The 14,981-nt window shown below is 43.1% G+C and overlaps 1 protein-coding gene across 6 annotated transcripts in view; it reads left to right on the top strand.

Annotated features, from left to right (window-relative positions):
• Positions 1-7,576: 7,576 nt before the first annotated feature.
• Positions 7,577-14,981, top strand: part of MYO1B (myosin IB) — a 110,622-nt gene continuing 103,217 nt past the window's right edge. For 5 of the 6 annotated variants that reach the window (XM_042040501.1, XM_042040499.1, XM_042040497.1 and 2 more), the window contains exon 1: positions 7,578-7,710. The gene's annotated coding sequence lies outside the window, so the exon portion shown is untranslated. Of the gene's footprint in view, positions 7,711-14,981 lie in introns of all 6 variants that reach the window. The other variant, XM_042040494.1, reaches the window with a different exon arrangement.

The following is a 14,981-nucleotide window of genomic DNA, read 5'->3' as shown; positions in this document are numbered from 1 at the left end:
AAGCAAGTAGCCAGTCTGATTGTTTAGTAAGTGTCAGTTAGAAATATCTCTATATATGCACATGAAATGTGACCTTCAGACCTGTTGTGGTCTGCTGGGTAACACCCCCAAAATGGCTTGGCATGGGGTTTTAATTTATGTTCTTCTCTTTTCACCTTTTTTACCCCATACTGGAAGTGGGCACAATACCCGGGGCTTGTGGGATGGCCAGCCCCAAACCTGTGCATCTGTTTGAGGAACAAAAATAGTGATCTTTGTTAAGCAGTTATTACGGATTTTACAGAGAGTATTTTCAATGTTGAAAGCCTGGCTCAGGCCAATTATTCTGCTTCAAATTAGCGTGTATTTAGGAATAGAAATGGTTTAGGAACTTCACTGGCTTCAGTCCTTTGAGAAGTAGCAGGGCCTTTTTAGTTAAGCCAGTATTGGAGGTAAATGTGGTTTATTACTTGCACAATAAATATGTTTCTTAATAAGTGAATACAAAATAAAGTGAATGTTTTGAAGAAAAGACAGATTGTAATCATTTGTTGAGGTGATCTATGAAAGCAAATGGTTTGTAATACATATTACAGGACACGACATGCATAGGAGCAAACACCATAAATACACAGAACTTGAATATAATGTGCTTATGTCAAAATGAGAATCTATATATTACACAGAATAATAATCACAGAATAGCTAAATCATACACAACCAGTGAAGCAGTGAAAGTGCTCTTTTTACAGAGAAAGACTAGTGTTTAATCTGGTGACATTTAATAGAATATATTCTTGGATTGAAACAGGTAGTGGAACAGCTCGAGTAACAGCATTGATGAAGAAGCAGTTTCATCACTGTTGCCTTGCTCCTTTCAGTAGAATTGCAATTGGTTCCTGCTGGCCTGGCTGGGCTGGATTCAAGATCCTTGCTTCCAGAAAGCTGTAAATATCTTCTCTTACAAGCACTGCATTCACCTGTGATGGAAGCAGAAACACACCACATACATATGTTATTAATTTGCTGCTTCTTGGCAAAAATTTGCACTCCTAAAGAGCTCACCATATTGTAATAAAGTTGGAGAACAAAGAAATTGCTATTTGCCTGCGTATAAGACGTGCGTAATCCCCAGTGAGGAGTTCACATTTGGGGAACATAGGAAGAACTCTGGTGCTGGCAACATCTGCCTGGCATGTGCAGTCACATCCTTCACAGCTGAGTTACCTTTCACGGGCTTTTCTTGCAATTAAGGTGGAAGAAATAATTGTTCTTAAGTGCTTTAGATAAATTGATTTCTTTTCTTTAGCTGGCAGGAGAAGTGGAAGGCTCACAGGTTTACAAAATTAGTAAGAAGGAGCTTCCAGAAACATCTAATTTTGAAGTTCTTTAGCCATTGATTTTTCCATGCTGTGATTCTCTTTCTTATTCCTACTGCTTTCATCATTGCTGCCATTCGTACACTGGTGCATAGCCAGCAAAGAGCCTGGCTGAATTGTCCCTCTGTCTGCACTTTTGCATGGACTCAAAAAGGGTTTGGATCCACAGCTTAAAACTTGCATAGTCAGTTCCCCTCTAAACCCTTCTTTAGGAAAATCACAAAGATGAGGGAGTCATACATAACTAAAGGAAACACGTGCATCATAGCCTCCGTGTCTGTAAACTGCCTGGACACTGTTCAGGATTAGTATTATGATGAGACCTCTTGAAAGGTCATTCTCTTTTAACCTTCTGTTGTCTAAAGTGGTGCAGCTCCTTTTCTAATACCATCTTCTGTCAATTACTTATGTAAGGAGTGGGTGTGCATTTAAAAAATTATAGTGGAAATTGCAGACCAGTTTCAAATAGTGGGAAAAATATTAATAAAGTGTAACTCCTCAAGAGAATTTCACATCATTTCACACTACCACACAGGGATGGTCATTCCCAGACACTAGCAACTTGTTACACCTCAATATGTGGCATGGGAGATGTAGTATATATATATATATATATATATATATACTTGGGTTTATTCTGAAGGTAAGCTTGCATATACCTGCAGTTAAATTTCAATGCCTTTGTGTTGGATAATTTTGTTGGCAAGAATGGTTGCAGGCCAGTATCCATAACCCAAGTACAAGTTTTCTTTCTCAGCAGAGTCCTTGATAACAGAGGGCCACACAAATCACAGGAATGTGTCATCACCACGTCCATGTGCCTGCGGGAAGGAGGATCCCCACAAACAGATGTTATGCGTGGTTGGAAATCTCCGTAAAAGCACAGCTCCAACACATCACATATTGTGCTTGGGAATCCACAAAAATACATATATTATGAAATCAAAGGATTCTCTGAGAAGTATATAAAATGGGAAAAGAATGTTCATAAATACTCTGCAGCAAAGGTTTTCAGGCTGTATGTCCCTGTATGCATGGAGATTGCAGTGCAAATACTTTACTGGTGATATTTGTCTTTAGATGCACTAAGAGTCATTTCCCTGGTGCTGTGTGGATTCAAACTGAAGATTTTTCTCTTGCCACTTAATGTGCTGAATGATCTGACATGAACTTTTGAATCTCACAGGACACTGGGCCTTTCCCTTTCCTAATTACAGGTTTTACATCTGGCTTGAGGGAATGCTTATGAAAGGATGCATGCAGCTATGTCTCAAAAACATATCTTTTGCAGAGGGAGGAAATATTAACTTGTTCTACTAGGAAAAATGGGACTTTCTTCTCTTCTGTAACATCAGTGATAAAATCCTTCAGGAGAGTGGGGAAATATTACTTACGAAGTCTGCAATTTCAAGACTTACCTCTGATCAGACTCTTCCTTGAACTCCTGAAATATGTTCCAAGTTTGCAGAATTAGCAAGATGGCAGTTCAGAAGGTTCTCGCAGCTCTCATGTTTGTAATTTTTTATTTTTTGTGTTCTTCTTAATTTTAGTGGGTGTACTTACCCTTGAATTGAAAAGTAGAATAGCTAAGGCTAAGTGAACACTGCTTCTCAGATCCTGTGCTTAATCCTAACACACAAGGTAAAATCTCCCCTGGGTAACCTCTTCTCTTAAATTCTAGGTCTAGACTTTTAGGCTGTCTTATGCAAGTCTTTGCTGCAAAGGAGAAAAATACCATTCTAATTGGAGGCATACTGCTGCCTCTAGACAAAAAGCCAAAGTCCCTCCTTGGAAAAATGAGGAGACATTATGGCAAAATGGGAAGCTGACAGTGTTTTGACAGGTGGAAATACAAATCCTGTATAAGATCCATCTCGGAGAAGGCAGATGATCTGTCTCAGTACTGAATGAGCTGATGTTTTACAAAGCACCTGAGGAGCATTCCAGCGAGTGGCTGTACAGAGCCACTGCTTGTTCTCCTAATTGTGTGCAGTTTAATTTGCCACGAGTGGGTGAAGGATGAGCTGTGCTTTCTGGTTTTTTTAATCTAAAACCTGGAATTCTCTGGACCACTGGCAGCTTGTTTGTTGAATCATTCACTTGTGTACAGGCAGAGCTCAAACCTGTGGCCATTTTCCACGACAAAGAAGCCAGAGACTGTTAATGTTAAATCTCCTGCTCAGATTAAAATTTTCTGTTGTTTTGAGTACTGGGATTTTTTTTGCCTGAAGCAGAAAAGTGTTCTAACTACTCTAAGGTATATTCCCACAATTCTTGGTATACACTTAGAACAAGAGGCATAGCTGCTACATTTTATGAACATGCAGAATTTTCTCACTGAGTATAGGAAAAATGGCTAAGCTTGGTCTTGTGGCTAAGAATGGGATTAGAAACATGGACATCTAAACCATTTTCCACTCTGTCAAGGAAATTTACTTATTTAAGTATTTATGGTTTTTTGTTGTTGTTTTGTTTGGGGTTTTTTTGAGTTATTCTTGCTGACTCAGTTTCTTCATTTATGAATAGCAAAATATTTGATCTGGTTTAGTTAATCTCTCCATATATGAAAATTGTATATCCAAAGAAATATGAAATAATAAAGTCATGTCGATCAGTAAATATCCTTTTGTCTGAAAGAAAGATTAAGAAAAACAAGGATTGATTTATTTTTCTATTTTAAAAACTATTGCAAACTGATTTAAATTTATTAATAATAATAATACTTGTCTCAAGTACTGATTTGTTAATTCTGATATTGAAGTACATGGTTCAACCAACTAAATGCATTTGAGAAACTTCCCATCCAGTTTTAATTTATACCATCAGGTGTTTCTGTATTTCTAGTGAGCTATCCTCATCCTAGGACCATGAACTGGGACTAGATTCTTCTCCTGCCTTGCTGCAAATCCTGACAGGCCATGCAAATTGCAGTTCACAGTAGTTTTGTTCTCCGAAGTGGCTGGGACAGCTGTTCTTTGCCTCTCTTCCTGGCAAGGTTGGCTAGGAGGTACTTCCAGCCATTGACCAGAGCTCTTCTGATTGTCAGGGACTGTCAGAGGCCACTCCAAGGGCTGTTGTGTGTTTGATTCATGGTTTGTCAGACTAAACCATGCCCTAAATCTCCACAGTTTGGCCCTTTCAGTCTCAGCAACAGCCAGTTTTACAGCGGGTTTTGTATCCAACTTCTCGCCTTGTGAAGCTGTAGACTTTAAGGCTGTAATCAAGAAACTCTAATTCATCCCGTGGAAACATCCAGAAAAAGAAAAGAGAAAAATGAAATGTCATTTGTAAATAAGCAGCTCTTAAACTGCTCTGATGTACATGGATATCTGTCCCAGCTTTTGGTAAATTGTGATGCAGGACCTGCAAAACAGGGATGCAGCCACATTCCCATTTTCTTCTCTGAAATGTCTGTAGGCTGTTGGTGAACAAAGCTTCTGCCTGTGCCCCTTCAGGGTGACATCTGTGTGCTAAAGAGAACATATTTAATGATTCAGTACTTGGAAATTCCCCTTAAATATCCTCCAGGTTATACCTCGTGTTTGAGAGATACCTTAATGTGTGCCAAATACTGATTATGCCTGATCTCTTAAATGGCCCAGGATATACTATTTGGCTTTAAGAAATGAGCCATATCTCAAAGAAAATAATTCTTGGTGTCTGACTGATCATCTATGACCAGACATGCTTTTTAGTCTATTTTAGATTTTTTAAATTATTATTTACTGCAGATTGTTTCAGAGGTAGTCCAGTAGCTGTAGCAAAATGAAAAATATTCTAGATTGAATTGGATACTCTCTGCATTGCACTAATTTGCTTTAGGGAAAGAACACAGGTTTTGGGAGCTATGTTTCTTCCTTTGCTTGCTCTACAAAGCACAGAATGTCAGATACAGTGACAAGCTGCTAATTCACATTTTATAGTGAAATTCAAAACTTGACCCAGAATAAGGATGGGTAATGATATACCTTCTTTTGCACAACTCTGAAACAAGGCAGGGAGTGGAGTGCTGGAAGGCTGGGGAAAACTCTGGGTAATTTTTGTTTGTTTCACGGAGGAAAAGGCAACTTCACAAAGGTGCTTAATATTATCTGTGTTACAAATGCTACCAAATATCACCAGCTGTCATGGATGGTTGTTGTATTTACAGGAGTCTAAGCATCAAACGGGCATGAAGAGTGTGCCTGAGAAGTAGCCACTGTCACCCCTTTTGAAGCCTGGTGGTAGGACCATGGAAGGAAAGTTGCACTGCTTTATTCCTGTGTGACCCTTCTCTTTGGATCATATGGAGAATTTTAACCTCTGAGGTAGAAAATTTTGTATTTTCATGCCAATGCGATGACTTACGATAATTTTAATGTGTAAAGTGGAAATATGTACGTTCTCAGTGAAGTGCTTGCAGTCACTGTCTCGTGGTGTTTCTTATTGTTCTGTGTGTGTTGCAGATAAATAGTGTTGACCGGACAGCAGTTGCTTTCCTTACTGAAACTTGAATTCAGTTTTCATTTAGATTTGGAGTAAAAGGAAATTGCCTTCTTTTTTTTTTTTTTAATTATTATTATTATTTCCCTTCATTATTTGGGAAAAAATGCGATAACTATCTCCCAGAAAGTAAGTTGAGTCATGAGCAAAGCACTTACCTGAAGCAAGAATGAGGTGAAAGGACGGGCTCATGGACTCATGCCTGTGCCTCTTTCAGACCACCCCAAAGCTAAACTATCCTCCCGAGAATACCTGCATCAGGCTGTCACTGTTTCATACACCTGAGTTTTGACCAAGCCCTCAGTTCTTCAGCAGGAAAAATATTTTGCTGAAGTAGGTTTTGACCACTTCTAATGAAAGCAGTAATTAATTTCACAGATGTAAAAAATTAAGGGCAAGACAAATCTTAGGAGTTAAGCATCTGTGCTGAAAATAATAAAAGAGTGATTGATGAGTCTATGAATCAGCAGGGCTTCAAGGCTCCGGTTCCTGGGATTCATCTGAGAGCTGTCTCCAACACTTGTACAGTTACAGATTTGAAAATTGTGTGAGAACACAATCTCTTTCTATAAACAGAAGGACTACCAAGGAGATGTGTGTCTGGGAATGTGGTACTGACTTTGAAATATCTCAAGTGTTTTAATGAGGAAGGCTTTTAGAATGCATCTTGCATCTTCACAGTGCGGTTCCGATCACATTGAATCTGGTGATATAAGCTGGATTTCTTCCACATGCTGAAGAGTTCTGGTTGTGTATCTGCAGTTCGGGTCCTCTTCTCACTGTTATCTAGCAAATGTAGGTTTAGCTCGGGGTTGAATGGAAGGTTATTGCTGTTTAGAAACAACCCAGCTTGGAAAAAGCCTGCTTGCAAACATGAGAAAGTAACAAAATGTGCTAATTGGTTTCTTAGGAAAAAAGCACAAGCAGTGAAACTTTTCACACGGGGTATTTCGCCAGGAAGTGTCTCAGTGTAATATACAGACCTACACTCTCCGTCTCTTCTCTGAGTGGGGAGTTTTCACGGGGGTGAGGAGAAACCTCCATTCCTTGCCCTCAGTCCCAGAAACAAAATATGAGCCCTTTAGGGCTTTTTCTTTTTTCCCCTTCTTTTCACACAATGGGGCAATCGCTCTATTATTGATGGCTTCTGCGCTTATCACGGTCAGGATTGGGCAGATAAGCTATGTTATATCAAAGCTTGCTGTAAATACTTTCGGGTGCTTACATTCAGTTGAGGAAATACTGAAAACACTATTGCAGAAACCGAGTGGGACATGTTGGGTTTCACACTGAAACAGGCCAGTTTCTCTTTTTGCTTAGTTTTTGACGGCTTAAGGTGAGGGTGAAAGAAATGAACTGGAGAGCTGCAGAGCGGGCGGGTCTGGAGCGCGGGAGACCAGGTGAGGAAGGCGGCGGCTCCGGGATCGCGGGGGCTCGGTGCAGCCCGGGGAGTGGCAGCAGCCCGGGGAGTGGCAGCAGCCCGGGGAGCGGGTGCAGCCCGGGGAGTGCGAGCAGCCCGGGGAGCGCGAGCAGCCCGAGGAGTGCGAGCAGCCCGAGGAGCGGGTGCAGCCCGGGGAGCCCGAGCAGCCCGGGGAGTGCGAGCAGCCCGGGGAGTGCGAGCAGCCCGGGGAGTACGAGCAGCCCGGGCCCCCGCGCAGGGAGCGGTGCCCACCGGGCGGCGCTGCGGGGCCGGGGCGGGCGGGCGGTGGCGCCTCCGCCCCTGTCGGGCGGGCGGGGAGGGGCCGGGGCTGGGCCCCGCTGGCTCCGCTCTGCTCCGCCGGCTCCTCGGCAGGGCAGCGTCCGCCGGCGGCTCGGGGCGGGAGGCGAAGGGCGGTCGCGGGACGGCGGGCAGCGCCCTTCGGCAGCAGAGGTACAGCACCCCCCGGGACTCCCCGGCCCGCACGGCTCCCTTTGTTCCGCGGCGCCGGGGGCTCCGGCAGCCCGCGCGGGACACGCCGCGGGGATGGGCAAAGGGATGGGGTCGGCGCTGCAGCGGCTTGGGGTGCTGGTGTGGCGGCTCGGCGCCGGGTCTCCTGTGAGGAGGGGGCGGCGGTGCCTGCTCCGGGTGCCGAGCACGGGAGCCCCGGCGCCTCCTGGGCGCCCCTTCCCCTCGCAAAACTGCGGCTTCGGGACGCTCTGCGTGCGCTGTGGCTGGCGTTCAGCGGCTGGTGGATGGCAGCGGGGCTGGGACAGCTTCATTTAGGCATGAACGCCGTGCGCACACACGCATGGACGGTCCGGGGCTCGCTCCCTCAAGCATATGTGTGTGTGTGTGCGTGCTCTTTCTGGGAAGAGAGCGTGGCATCTGTTTCTTCTTGTCTGAAATAATTACCCTGTGTGCGCGGCTTTGCTGAATTCAAAAGAACGGGCTCGGCTGCGGGGCTCGGGGGAACCGTGGGAAGAGTGCTGGTAACTTGGAGCAGGATGATGGATTCTGCTGTCGGGTAACACTTGGAGAGGAGACTTGAGGAAGGGCTTTCCAGGGCAGGGTCATTGTCCCAGAGAACTTCCCTGAGGGGACGAGTTGGTGTAGCCTCCCAAGGAAGACCGCCTGTCTGCGCCCATGGAGGCTGTTGGGATTCGGTGTGGGACATCTGCTGCCGCTGTGTTTTGGGAAGGGAATCCCTTTGTTCCTCGGAGTGGCCAGACTCCCCGTTGGAAAACAATGGCCTTCCTAGAAGAGCCACAGGGAGTGGGGCTAGCGGTGCAGTCACGAAGTGGTCCAGTGCTCGCTTGCCTTGCCCAGGGTACCGATGTGCTCACACGTCTGTGCTCACATGTGCTGTTTGCTTTTTCATGTAATTTAAAGCTTTGGAGTTTCACCCCATGTCATGAAATCAGTTGCTATGCATTTAGTCAGGACCACTATTCTAAAGGATAAATGTAACAGTAACTAAATAAAAGCTAACTACTCTTAAAATTTACGTTAGAGAAACAATTTAAAATATATCCAGATTGGAAATGACCGCTGGCGTAAAGGTCAGGTAAAACTCCTGACTTTGCGATTTTTGTGTCGAATCATGAGTCTTCCATATCCGTCTGTCCTATTGTTAATTGTGAATTAAGGCTGGCAACAAGCTGCCCATCCTTCTCTGGATGAATCATCACTTTGTCAAGCCCTGTGTCAAAAACAAGGCTTTCCCCAAAAGTGTGCAGTGATAGAGAACAGAAATAGTCCAACCCATCTGTTAAAGTAAAGTTCAGTCCTTGGCTGCTTTTAAACCTATGAAAGGTAATGACATTCTTCTCATCATGTGCTTTTATTTCCAGTTGTCCTAGGGCTGAGTTTAAGAATGTCTTCAATTTAGTGCTAACGCTGCCTCTGGCTTAATTTTGTGTGAAGGTGTTAGGGTTGGAGCATTCCAATTATTCCCAAAGTAACATAAAGTGGTCACTGCTTACGTTGGCTTGTAGCAGCTACTGGCGTGTTAGGTTGCCACAAGTTCCTCCATATCCTTAGGAAAGAAGATGTTTGTAAAACACCGGTGGTGGTGTTGGATATCTAAAAGGATTCTGGCTCCTTATGAGCACCACAGATTGAATGCTCAGCAAGCTGAAGGTGAAAGGACTCATGAAAGCATCCTAAATCACAGAAGCTTGCTCCTTTCCTTTCCTTTCCTTTCCTTTCCTTTCCTTTCCTTTCCTTTCCTTTCCTTTCCTTTCCTTTCCTTTCCTTTCCTTTCCTTTCCTTTCCTTTCCTTTCCTTTTTTGTAAGAGACCTTGTTAAATCACACCTGTGGGGAGGAACTCTGAGGAAATGATGGCAGGGGGTGGTAGTTTAGCTCTGTGTGTTAGCCCTTTCAAGCATTGTGCAAAACTTGATGTAATTACCTTTAGAAGGGCAAATGTACATTTCAAGCCTACTAGTGCTTCTGGGGGAAGGGAAAATAAAAGTCTGGCAAATGAGGAGAGGAAGTGGGAGAGAGCAATTGGAAACATAAGCAAAGTCATTAATTTTTCCCACTGTGCACTCTTAAGAAACTGCTGGCAACATACTGGAGATACTCTGCCTCATGGAAGTGTCAGGGACTTGCTTCACATGATTCTCTGAGATCATCTGGTTTCCCTGAGCTCTGTGGGAACAGAAATTCCTCATGTTGGAGGCTGATCTCATCTTCCTTCGGCAGCAGTAGTAGCAGCGGCTTGGGAGTTGGAGAGGAAGGTGAAGAGAGTGCCAGTGGGACGGTTTGGAGAAAAGCTTAGTTCTGGTGTAGGCCAAGCTGGACACTGTTTCCTCCTTTCATTTGCCTTGTCTGGTCAGAGCTGGGACAAATGCTGACATACCCACCAAAGTTCAGTGCCCTTTCAGACTGCTGAGCTCATTTAGCACAGCTCATGTACTGGACTGTCCTATAAATCTTATCCTGTATTTAATTCATCTTTTCTTTTTGCTGTACTAATGAACAGCAAACTGAAATGGAAAGGGGTAACTTGAGTGATTGTATGCATCAAGCTTGGGGAATTTCCTGAGTTTGATGAAAGACAAAAATAAAGGGTTTTTCCCTCCCTTATAGCTATGTAGTTAATCTATTAAATTCTCAGAGCTTTCTAAGTAGTGTCTTTTGTTTGTTGTGGGACTACTGGCAAAAATTTTAGGAAGGCTGAAGTAGTGATGACCAGCCCTGGAGTCTGTAACTTGATCTACAGCTTTTTCTCTTCAACTGGGAAAGGAAGTAACAGCTCTTGTTACACCCTTATGTAACCTCTCCATTCATATCCTCCAGAAAGAAGGAAACCAGAGCTTGATTTCTGGTATATAAGCTGATATCAAGGCATGCTTTGTCATAAAGAAGCAGTAAAGAATAACATTAATTTTTTTCTGTTTTGCAGTTCCTAGAATGAAAAAAAAAAACCAAACCCAAACCCCCAGCCCTCCCAAAAGTTAAACATTTTAATTTTGTGCTGATTGGATAGTGGAAATCTCTGCAACTCCTCATCATGTGCTGTGAAGTAGCTGTTAAACTGCAACAAGGGTCTTGTGAATCTTTCCTGGTGTGTTTGAGCATTAGTCTCAAAACATTCATCATTTGCAGTTGTGCCCCAGTTCGCTTGTGGTTTGTGAAAGCTTTGGTCTTTTGGTGTGTATTACTCCAGATTTTGGTTCTAAACAGTGTGGAGACTAGGATTTCTTTTTTGTTTGTTTGTTTTGCTCAGTTTGGTTTTTTTATTTCCTGCTAGTGGCATAGCTTTTAGAGAAAACTGTACAAAAAGTTAATCTTTTTGTCTCTTCCAACTCCTTTTTACTGGGAAATTTCCCATTTGGTATCACCAAGTAAACTTGTATCCATTTCTTGATATATATTTTAAGTCAGCGAAGTCACGCTGGTGATGGAAGTGTTTCAGTGGGAAAGACTAGGGCTTAAAAATACAATTTCAGAGGCGAAGAAGAATGATCAAATCCCCTTTCCAGATGCAAACTGGCTGGGGAATTCTTCTATGCAGACAGTACAGCAGGAGTAATGGACCCTAGAGGCCAGAACAGCCTCTCCAGTACTCCAGCCTTTGGGAGGGAAGCAGTCTGAGAGGTGGTCTCCAGCCTAAGTGACCAGATTTAACACTTCAGCAAACAAGCTGAAGGCTCAAGATAAGGAATCCGAATATCCAGAGTCCCAAGGAGTAAGGGTGAGAAACATTTACTGTCACTGAGATTTTTCTTTCCTCTGCAGGGGTGGGGAGTGGGTGTATCCTGGGGCTTAGGTAATTGCCTTGTCTCTGGCTTTGTGTAGTGCTACCTTGGAATTGCTTCGTCGCTGTGGGTGTACGAATAAACTTTTCTTTGTTCTCCCTGTCTTGGAGAGGCAGCAACCCTTCCAAGGGTCTTATATTGGCAGAAATCCTTATGTTGTTGGGCAAGAGAACCATGAAAGCAAAAGACACCAGGAGGAAAGTAAGAGCATTTATCAAGGAGAAAAAGAGGCGATCATCGAGAGGAATAGGTGCTGAGTAGCAGAAGGGCTGGTGGGTGTTGTACTATCAGAAGTGCTTGTTGTGGATTTCTTTATTTTCTAAATGGAGGCAGCAAGGAAAGACTCATTTTTTCCAACTGTAAGCAGAAACCAGTTTTTAAAAGTCTATGACCACAGCCTGGTCAGCATTGGTACAAGCCTCCTGGGCCCACAAATATGCTTTGTATGTGAGCTGTCTTGCTGTTTGCTTTATGCTTCTCTTTTTGTAATATTCTGTAATTTTCATAGTTTGTACACTCTAAAGTGCTACTGGGGGTACTTTGAATTGCAATAAGAGTACAAATACAAAATTACGAATAAGAGTATTTAAACTGTAGGCTTTGCTACAATGGAGAGAAAAACAGGTGGAGAGCTGGGACATCCTGAAGTGTTTTGTCACACCCCAAAAAGTTTCTACTCTTTTATATGCATTTTCTTTATGGAGTCTGTTCTCCGTTTGTCTACATGAGTGTACTGGTGTTTAAAGATCTTTGAAAAGACTGGGCCTTAAGGTAACCACCAGTTTTTATGCACAGTGGAGCATATGCAATGTCCTGATACTGTGCTTAAATCTTTGCCAGTAACCTTTGAGAACCTGCGCCTCAGAAATGAGGAAACTGCTGGGTGATGAAGTGTTGAAGAATTCTGTATCTTCGAAAAGCACAAGCAAAGGAAGTTACACTTATTCTCTGTGTTTTAATGCCTTTGTGTTAAAACAATTTGAAGCACAATTAAGGGTATCTTTTTAGATCAAAGAGGTATCCTTAAAGTCCTTATTGCGTAAGGACTCTGCAGATGGCACTGTAATGAGAAGTCAGCCCTGCTTTTAGGAGAGCTGTTGAAGGGAGTGAGTTGCTATTAATCCTCTGCACTGTGCCTCTATGGAAGCAAATAAGCAGCTTAACATAGAGACACTGATGAAGAGATGAAGAGGTGCCATTTTTTCTGGGACTCTGGGAATTGGTTCACTCTTCACTGAATAGCTCTGCTAGAGCTTCATGTTTGAGGGCTGAGAAGAAAGCCTTTCCTAGCAGAGCTCATGCTTATCTGATGTGAAAGAAGGGATACCTGGGATGTCTAACTTCCAGCAAAAATAACAGCTGCTCTACCTTTTCATCAAGAGAGGCTTGGAGAGAGGGCAGCAGGAAGGTGGTAGAGGTTGAAAGGCAGATTATTTTGGGGAATAGTTAAGCCTACAAGCTAAACAAGTGGTTGCTTGAGTGTCTGGATACCCTTCCTAGCTTTTAAGTGTGTGTAGGTCTGTGACTGATGGAGCAGTTGAGGTTTGTTGCGCAGAGTAATCTAGGGAAGTGCTAACTCCCTGTAAACCTTTGGAGAAGGAAAAAGAGTTGTAGAGGGGGTGAAGGAGTATTCCTGGTGGTGGTGAGGAAATACTGCTGCCATGATGTACCAGGAATCCTCTGTACAGCCTTGTTTAAATCCCTGCTTGGCCAAGATGGGCTCAAAAAGGGGAGGGAGCAGAAAAGGGTGATTGGGATGGTAAAGGGAGATGGAAAGGCAAATGAGAGGGAAATGGGCAATACTGGCTATGCATTATTTGGAATGAAGTCCACGAGATGAACCTCTGTCAATACTTTCCTGTGAGACAGAAAACACATTTAAATTTAAAAACAAAACCAAACCACAGCAGTATGTGCAAAAGCAAGAAGAAGTAGATATTAGCTGATCATGAATAAATTTAGTCTAGAAATAAGGCACACCAAAATAACTATTTCTCATGGAGAAGGATGGAAAATGGCCCTCTGGAGCAGTGCAGTGTAGTAGTTCGTGGCTGTAGGATGCAGTGTGTTTGGCACCGGTCTGGAGCACACAGAACAGATTTGGCTGCAATTGCCATTGTTCAGCTCACAGGCTGTCAGGCTGCTGGAGTTAAAAGGGCTCTGGAGATTACCTTCAGTGATCAAAGAGTGCAGGGCTCTGTTGAAACAAAGTTCACTCCAGGAGAAAGCCTGGAAAATCTTTTGGCAAGCATGGAGAGAGCTGGAGCTCCTTGTGCCTTGTAACAGGTTTCTGGAACATGGGGAGCTTGCCTGTATCTCGTGTGAATAGAACTTTTTGCTTCCCAAAAATTGGCAGATGATAGTTCTCATGAAATACAGCAACGGGAAACTTAGTAGCTTTGAGTTTGTGTTGAGTTTGCCTGCCATGGGACCGGCTGTTTTCCGTCTGTGGAAGGGAGTTACTTTCTATTGATGTTTTAAGAAGGTGTCCCTCTCTACATCTGTGAAGTGTTATATTTTATTTGGAAAATCTCTGTTTATCATGCTAGTTGTTAATAAAAACACCATCTGCTGATTTTTAGCTTCATGGACATCTGGACAAGAGTGATGTGTTGAAATGCAACTTCATGGACCACTCCCATTGTCTGAAGTATCTCTTGATATGATACACAGGAAGAGCTGGAGATGCCTTGATTCAGAAATTGATGACTTTTGTCCTCTAATTGCAGGTGTCCATCTGAAAATGACTGTTGAGGATGAAAATAACAAAATTGTAGATATAGGTCAACTGCTTGAGACAAGCAAATATGTCTGAACAGTACATGTAATTTAAAAAAAATTTTCCCTTAATAGATTTTAATTTTTTCCCTTAAATAGATTCTTTTTTATCTTAGGTTTGGGCAAATAATGCTTCCTCTTCCCACAACACTTGCATCCAAATTCTTTCATTCCCTCCCTTCATTAAAAAATAGCAGTGGCTTGCTGGACAGAAATTGATGTGCAGAATAGACAGCGATGGCAAGTGGTGGGGTGAAACCTTGCACTACTGTTTTACCTTGGCAACTACTCCTGGGAGAAGTGGGACAAGTCGAGTCTGACTTCCTGCAGGTTTTTCTCTTGTGATGGATTGACTTGCAAAGAAGTAATAATTTCCATTTGAAGCTTTTTGTGCAGCTAGGGAATTTTGCAGAGCAATTTTTCTGCTCTGTGGTAGTTAATAAGGGGTTTGTTCTCCTCGCAACCCATGTCTCTGATGGAATGATTGTGCTCAGATCTCCTGTCCTGCCTGCTTTTGTGTGGAACATCAGCTGTTCTGTTGTCCTTTACTCTGTACTGTTCAATGAAATTCAACATTAGATGTGTGTAAGAGTAGATGCATAGACCAAGAGAGGTACAGCTGGCATGATTTGTCTTATTTGCATAAAATACTAGCCTAAAAACATTCCAAACTTTAT

Source organism: Corvus kubaryi, unplaced genomic scaffold (assembly GCF_017639235.1).
Source record: "Corvus kubaryi isolate FWS band 111438036 unplaced genomic scaffold, C.kubaryi_AGA036_p1.0 37396, whole genome shotgun sequence".
NCBI classification, from domain to species: domain Eukaryota; kingdom Metazoa; phylum Chordata; class Aves; order Passeriformes; family Corvidae; genus Corvus; species Corvus kubaryi.
Note: the sequence above shows the minus strand (reverse complement) of the source record. Positions and strands in the feature narration are given on the sequence as shown.